The sequence below is a fragment of the Bidens hawaiensis genome, unplaced genomic scaffold, assembly GCF_021521415.1.
Source record: "Bidens hawaiensis isolate Kalapana, Puna unplaced genomic scaffold, B.hawaiensis_p1.1 tig00003378_1, whole genome shotgun sequence".
Classification (NCBI taxonomy): domain Eukaryota; kingdom Viridiplantae; phylum Streptophyta; class Magnoliopsida; order Asterales; family Asteraceae; genus Bidens; species Bidens hawaiensis.
The window spans coordinates 2732852-2741006 of NW_027491188.1; positions in this window are offsets into that span (position 1 = coordinate 2732852).

Here is an 8155-nt window from a genome sequence, read left to right on the forward strand (position 1 = left end):
ACAGAAGACTTGATCAGCTCTGGAGTTTCATCCTTGCTACCCATGAAGTAACCCAGGTAAATATTGAGTAGTTATCAGTGATGACTAGACAGTATCTTTTCTTTCCAATGCTTGGAACACTTACAGGACCAAACAGATCCATATGAAGTAGTTCCATTACCTCATCAATAGTGTTAATCAGTTTGCTCTTATGAGAGGATTTGTGTTGTTTTCCCTTGAGACAGGATGAACATCTTTCTTCAAGTGTAAATTCTCTTGTAAGGAATGCAACAACATGTTCACCTTTCAGCAATTTGTTCATGTTCTTCAGATTGACATGACACATCTTCCTATGCCACAGTTTAGTCTCATTCTCAGTGGCTTTGGAAACAAAGCATGAACCACCTCTTGATGTAGCAGTATTCATTCTCAGCTCATAGAGGTTTCCATTTCTTGGAGCCATCATCATGATCATGTCAGTTGGAATCACAAATTCAGGCTTAAGGATTAGAAAATGTTCATCATTGAAAGCCACTTTGTATCCTTTGTCACAGACTTGAGAAATTTAAGTAGGTTATATTGTAGTCCTTCAACATGCAGCACGTTCTCAAAGGATACCTTGCCATTGGTGAGAGTCCCTCTTCCTACAATTTTTTCTCCATTTTCATCACTCCCAAAGGCAACTGGACCTTCATACTTTCTTTCATAGTTTACAAGAGCTGTTCTGTCACAGGTCATGTGCCTGGAGCAACCATTGTCCATATACCATATATCATTGCAATTCATGGACTATTCCTGTGAATTTGAAGCTTTTGCTTTGTCCTGCACCTTGGCCATGAAAGCAACATTTGCCCTTTCCATCTCAGCAGCATGGTTGCTCCAATTAAAGTCCCTATCCTGTGGTACCCTTGTGACAGCAACATTTCCCTCATCTCTTACTTGATTCACAGCATTTGGATTTCCTCTGTTTTGAATGTTCTGAATCTGTAGTTGGTTATTTCTTCGAGGCTGGAAATGTTGTTGCTGGGATCTGTTCTGATTTTGGTAAGGATTTTGATTGACCATTTGATTTCTCTGATTCTGGAAATTTTGGTTTTGATTTTGGTAGAACTGATTTTGATTGACTTGATTTCCCACTTGCTTTGGCTGGTAACATTCTATAGCGAAGTGTCCAGGTTACTGACAGTTGTAGCAAATGGTTTTTGACTTGTCGAACCCTATTCTTTCATTAGGTCCAGAGAAGCTTGATCTTCCTGTCCTGTTGTACAGTCTCTTGCTTCTTACAGCCAACATGGCAATCTACCATTTGAGATCCATATCTTCTAAGTCATTGGCATCTATTTGCTCAAGGTTTTCTTGTACAACACTGGTGTGTATCAGGTTCTTTGCAACAAATACATTATAAGAGTCAGTGAACATTGAGAATAAGGCCTGATAATCAGTTCCTTGGCCTGAGTTGTCTGCATAATTGTAGAATGTCCACTTGCTGTAGAGGCAACATCATCTTCAATTAATTGGACATTAAACCATGACTGTCCACCACACACTGATCCTGATTCAGAAGGCTCTTCAATGATTGGTTGTTGTTGATTCTTGACAGAGAGATTTCCCATTGGTGCTACAAGAGCATTGGTCACTGGAAAAACTAGGCTTCTCTTCTCTAATCATGTGATTCTCAATCATTTCATGTTCAGCAGCCTTCAGAAAAGCAATGACAACATCCAGCTTAAAGTTCGGAAAGTTGGCTTTCTCTCTGATGAATTTACTTGCAGTTTACCACTCTCCAGATAGTGAAGATAACAGTTTCTTATTCAGGTCAAAATAAGAGATTTGCAAGTCAGTTCTAATTTTGTTTACAATGACCATGAATCTATGCAGTACATATTTCAATCTTTCACCTTCCTTGAATTTGAAACGGTCAAGTTGCTGCTTAAGTCTATCCTTTTTCATGTCTCTGAGTTCCGTGTTGCCCTAGAACATGTCAATAACTGCATCATACATCTCCTTTGCAATTTTGTGATGATTGACAGTTGTCAGTATTTCCCAAGATAGACCTAGCTTCAGCATAGACGGTGCATTGTCATCCCTTTTCTTCATTTTTAGTTTTATAGTGGCACTGTTGTTTGAAGCAGTGGAAGGAACATATTGTCCTTCTGTGATAGAAGTCCATAGTTCAGGGTCGTTGTAGTTCACAGCAGCTTCAAACAGCACCTTCCATTTTATGAAGTTCTCTTGTCCAAGAAGTCTTGGAATCTTGTTCGTTGATACTTCCTGGTATTCCGTTTCAGCAGATCTGACCTTTGAAGCAGTCAAACACAGCAAAGCTTCAAGCTTCATCACAAAACTTCAGTCCCGTGGCCTTCAGTGAGCTTTCATTGCTCTGATACCACTTGTCAGGACCGTAAATCTGGTGCAATCCTAGAATAGGTTGACAAGAACACACAGATTCAATAACCAAAGGCCTGTTAAATATCCCAGCGGAATCAGGATATTCAATTGATAGGAACGAAGGTGTGATACTAAGACAAACAAAAACGATAAAGAAATATTTAGTAAGAACAAATACAAAGACAAAGATTCACTGTATTAAATGTATCATTCAATGAAACAGTAAATGGAATGTCTAGGGCTTCGTGACGGCGACGACGGTACGAGGAAAACAAGTAATATTCTTTTGGAATGTTTTCTCGTAATGCGTGTATTGCCAGCGTCGTTATCCATGCCTTAATAGAAATCGAGGATCCTATTTATAGACCCTGACATTTCTTCTAGAATCCCTAATTATTACATAATGAAAGATAAATACAAATACAAGTGTAAGAGTCTTCGAGCATGATAAGTATCTTGCTCGAGCAGACTCAATATGCAAGGTATGCTCGACGAGTGTCTTCGAGCATACTTTACTTACTTAGAGTATCTTCAGTGAAGATATTCTCCTCCAGCAAGCTCATTCTTCTTGATGCCTTCAATCCTGTCTTGAGACTTATTAAGCAATATTTAGCATGCTCGGAAGTAAATCTTGCTCGGAGGACTGAACCATGCTCGAAATCCTTGCTTTGAACATATGACATCTTCTTATTGCATCCATGCTCGTCACCATATGCTCGGACATCCTGTGCTCGTAACACTTGGTTGAAACTTGAATGATCAAGTTGTTTGCTCGATTGGCAATCCATGCTCGATAGAAGAATACTCTTACTCGTTGAAGTGTGGCTTGCTCGAAGCCTTAACACTTAGAAGAATTTAATCCCAAAAGGTTCTGAAGACCATGCTCGGGGTAGTAGACCATGCTCGGTAGTCCAAGCTTGCTCGAAGTCCATAGCCGATTTCCAGAGGAGGTTGAGAAGATTCCAATCTTCCTTAGCAAATATATGACTCAACAATAAATAATTAAATTTATAAAGAAAAATCATAGTTTAGATTCCTGGAGTCGATACAGGGCTCATTTCCGTTTATTCAGTCTGGCTTGGAGAAAAACGCGCACAATTCATTCTAAATGTATGGATTTCTCACAAAATGTTTGGTTTTATTCAACTAACTCAAAAATATGATATTTGATTACTATTGATGTTCTGATATTCCAACAGGTTCGTTAATCAAAAACCTGTCGGTTTTTATGAGAATTGAATTTGTTTAACTTTCAAATTAGCAAAAATAATTATCTGTTTATCGTTAAATTACGAAAATTTGTATACTCACTAGTTAATATATGTATATTCTTATAAAAATATTTTTGGAAATATTTACTGATTTATTAATTTTTAAAAATTCATTTTATATTCTATTTTTAACCGGAAAATCATCCGTTTATACCAAATGATATCCAAAAAATCTGATAATATTTCTGAGTGATGTAAATGACTTTCAAAATACCCTATAAAATTCCCAAAACCTAAAAATTTTGCCAAATTACCTTTTTGAGCAGAAAACCACTGTTAAAACTCGAATAAACGCGAATCCAAAAATCGTAGCTAGGGTTCTCCAGTTGACCCCAAAATTTATATGTGATAATTTGTTGCATTACTTGAGTTCTTCACAAAATGTCATAATTTTTCAACCATTTTAAGTAATTTTCCCAAATAAATGCTAATAAACGGTAACAAATTTGCCACATATTCTCGGATTATCAAAAAATTACCAAATTTGGACAGGGACTCATTCATATGGTCCATGATATCCCTGAAGATTTTCACAATCTAACAACAAACACATCATAATCTAATCCTAAACAGCTCATAAATGAGGGTTTTGGTAATACCTTTGCGGTTTTCGTTGTTTTGGTTCTTTTCTTGACTTTCCGGGTTCTTAGCCTTCTGGATAGTATATCTACAAGTCATATATCACAAAACCAAGCATGTAACATCGATCATCCAGCCATGGAACGAAAGGTTTCGGTTAGTTTTTAAAACCGAGTTTTTGAACCGTAAAAACACGATTTAAACTTCCTAATCCGTGTTTTTGGCCAAAAAAGTATTTGATTCAGATTTATACACTTGTTTAATGTCAAACTCTATTTTTTCATGATTTTGAAGTGTTTTTCATTGATAGATAGGATTTTTCTTAATCACACTCATTTTTAATGTTAATAACTTGTTTATAACAACTTAAAATCATGGAGTATCGTATTTTTTTTTGGTTAAAAGCATGAAGAACAAGCTGTAGAAGGGCTTAAACTGAGATATTTTGGTCAATGGATGGGTTTGGAAGGCTTAAGAAACAAAAATATTAAAGGGGGTAGGGTCCTCACTTGCGGCCGCCACAATGGGGTTCTCCCTTGGGGGCCCTCTTTCAGCCATTTTTGCCTCTATTTGCGTGCCGTACATGAAATCCGAGTCCAAATTTATTTCAGGTTCGGTTTTTAGCATGAAAAATATATCGGGTGTGACAAACAGCACGGATCGAGTGTTTTCGGCCAAATTTTTGTAAATTTAAAAAAACATACCATTTTTTTTGTAGAAATCCAAAATATTTTCACGGAACGCTTAAAACATGCCAAATAAGTGTTTTTTAAGTATTTTTCGGCTTAACGGATGATATAATACTTGTTTTGGAACTAGCTTTCATGTTTAAGATCATTGCGTATTGTTAAACGAGTATCTTTTTGTTTAACTGGTTTGCGATGTACGATGGCCATAATATCAATATGCTTGATTCTAATATATGTGTATCACTTATAGATGCCCTTACCCCCGGGCTATTCGGATCATAACCAGACTCGTTTGGTCAATCATTTGTTGGTTACGCAATAAGCGGTTAATCGTTTAGTTGATACGTAATTACTAAGGTACACCTGGTTTTATCATGAATGTCACAATTATGTAGATCAACTAGGTTAATTGTGTGTAGTGTGTGTGTGTATGGAGAGATTTTGAAAGAGCAAAGAGGCTCAAGGTGTAAAAATCAACTCCTTAACTTACATCCGTTTAGATAATTTACATATACATAGAGTATGAGCTCATTCGCTAATAAGCCTAGTGAATGAGCCTTCATACGCTTCAAAACCCATCTAATGCGATGACATACCAACGTATGAGCTATCAAACTAAACAAATGAGCACATACGCCTACAATCCAGTGTATGGCTTATCAAACTAGCAAATAGGTCTCATTCTCTTAATACATTAAGCGAATGAGCTTTCACGTAATACATAAATGCCCTTAATACAATCTAGACCAAATTAAACGAATACAAAGTACAAGACAGGCAAATAATGCATGAACAAACTCCCCCTTTATCTTGTGCTTTGTGTTGAAATTTATCACTTCTATTTGATCTTTCTTATATAAATTGATTAGCCACATCAGATCGAACACTCTAATTAATCTCTTTTGTATGCCTTTACCCAAACAATGACAGCTTCCCTAGTATGTTCATCATAATACCACAGTTAAAATTCTCAATGAAAGTCTTATTCCGTTATCTTCAAGGGGATCTTCTTTAACACACGAGGAGCTTTAACATGAAAAATAATCTTCAAATGATTACTATATGAACATCTCTCTCTTTTGCTCGTTCGTTGTGAAGAAATATGGTGTTGTAACTATAGAACCAATATGCCAACTCTATGTTCCCTCTGTTAATAAACGATCGGTAAGCAAACATCCTAACATCCCAACGAGGCAACGTTAGTATGTGTAAGGTTTTTCTATAGTACTGCATCCCTTTCTCCCATTTTACAATATACACATGAAGATCTGGGTCATACATCCATGAAATAGTATCACCTTGAGCATTCTTGATGTTAATGTAGTGGGATTTTTGGTTCTTGATCAACTTGACTTTAGCTAGCTCATAATATTTCTTTTGTGTTTGCTTGACTAGCTCCAACCATTTGTTAAACTTCTTTGATTTTATTCTTTGACCAGTTCATATGCTTTCTCGACCTTTTTTTTCTCCAGTAATATTTTCTTGGTTTCTTTGAATACCTTAGTTGAGAATATCGGTATTTCTTTGTTTGTTGTTTGATTATTGTAAAGAACCGGGTATTCCTCAGCAATAATATCTTCAGTCTCCACTTCATCATAAAAAGTATTATCATTAGTATCCGGAATCTCATTATCATAAAAAAAAACAATCTTCAACCTCCACGTCTTGTTCTCTAACCATCTCTTCAACCTATTTTTCATTTAGCGTAAACAATAATGCTATATACTCTTTTGTGATATCCGAGCCCCCGTGTGGAAGCATGTCGAAATGGTGATAAAAGAGCTTGGATCTAGGATCAATCTACAACATGTATTCACTCTTGAAAGATAATAATGGACAGACGTGGAGAGTTCTTGTCAGGACCGTAGTTTCGTTCACATAAACAATATCGATAAGAATAAAACACACGAAACTATAATAAAGAAGACCACTAAGTGTAGCCGGCGGAATCAACCACAAATAGTAACATGCTAAAACAGGAAAGAACAAAAGATCATTCAACTCAAAATGTTTTCATTTGCATTAATTGAATATTCATTAAGGTACACGGAAAACTTAGGGTTAGGCAGGATGTTGGCTCTGAATACAATGTGCTCAGATGAAAATTTTGCTAGGTCAGGCCAGAGGTGTCGGGTGCCATATCATTCCATTCATATTACACCCGACATTCCTTCTAGAAACACTAATGATGAACTAAAACATAATAAAATACAAGTGTAAAAGGTCTTCGAGTAGAGTTCTTGGAGCATGGCTCCTTAGACTTTATGATCTTCGAGTGTGGTTGGGACTTTACTTCGAGCAGACCAACACCTAGAACATTTGAAACGTTCAAAATTCCTCTCAAACAGGCTTCATCTTCATAAGTACACCAAACTTTGCTCGAATATGCTACTACGAGAAAGAAAGTTCTTGCTCGAATATCTTCAGTCTTCACTTAGGTTTATTTAAACAAAACCAAGTATACTTGGGTGCTGTAGGTTTGTTAGAGATTGAACCTTGCTAGGAGTATCACTTAGAATACTTTCATAAACTCCCTACTAAGATGCTTTGAGATTCTTCTTTATTTAATATCCTTGCTCGACCCACCAAGTTGCTCGGGAACTTAGTTTAAACAAAGTTTCTTCACAAGTTTGCTCGAACTCAACACTTACAAGATTTCTTGAAGTTCTATCCTGCTCGGGTAGGATATCTTGCTCGAGGAAGTGTTTTTCATGCTCAAAGTGCATAGTCATGCTCGAATTCATAACTTAGCATGGGGAGGTTGAGAAGATTTGGATAATTCCATATGATCCAACAATCTCCCCCTTGATTGAAACAAGCTCAGATGCACCTAAACACATCAAACATCAGACTACTCCTAGAACTGATCTCTCATCCAAAAGACAAAAATCCATGGCAAAGAACATATTAAAAGGGAAAGCTTAGTTAGAAAATTTTTTCAAGAAAAGAGAAAAGGTGCCACAGGATAATGAGCCCAAAGTAAGTGCATTGGATGATTTATCTGATGAAGAATTTGATGATGTTAAAGTAGAACCTGATGTTGAAAAGCAAGAAAGTCAAAGCCCTTATGTTAATATGATTGAAAAGCACATTAAAAACATTCAGAGGAGTTTGAATGCGGAAGCATGTCGAAACGGTTATAAATGATCTCGGATCTAGGATCGATCTACAACATGTTTCATTTTTGAAAGATAATAATGGACAGATATGCAGTTCGATTCGATTAACAATCAGTATAGGATGAACAAT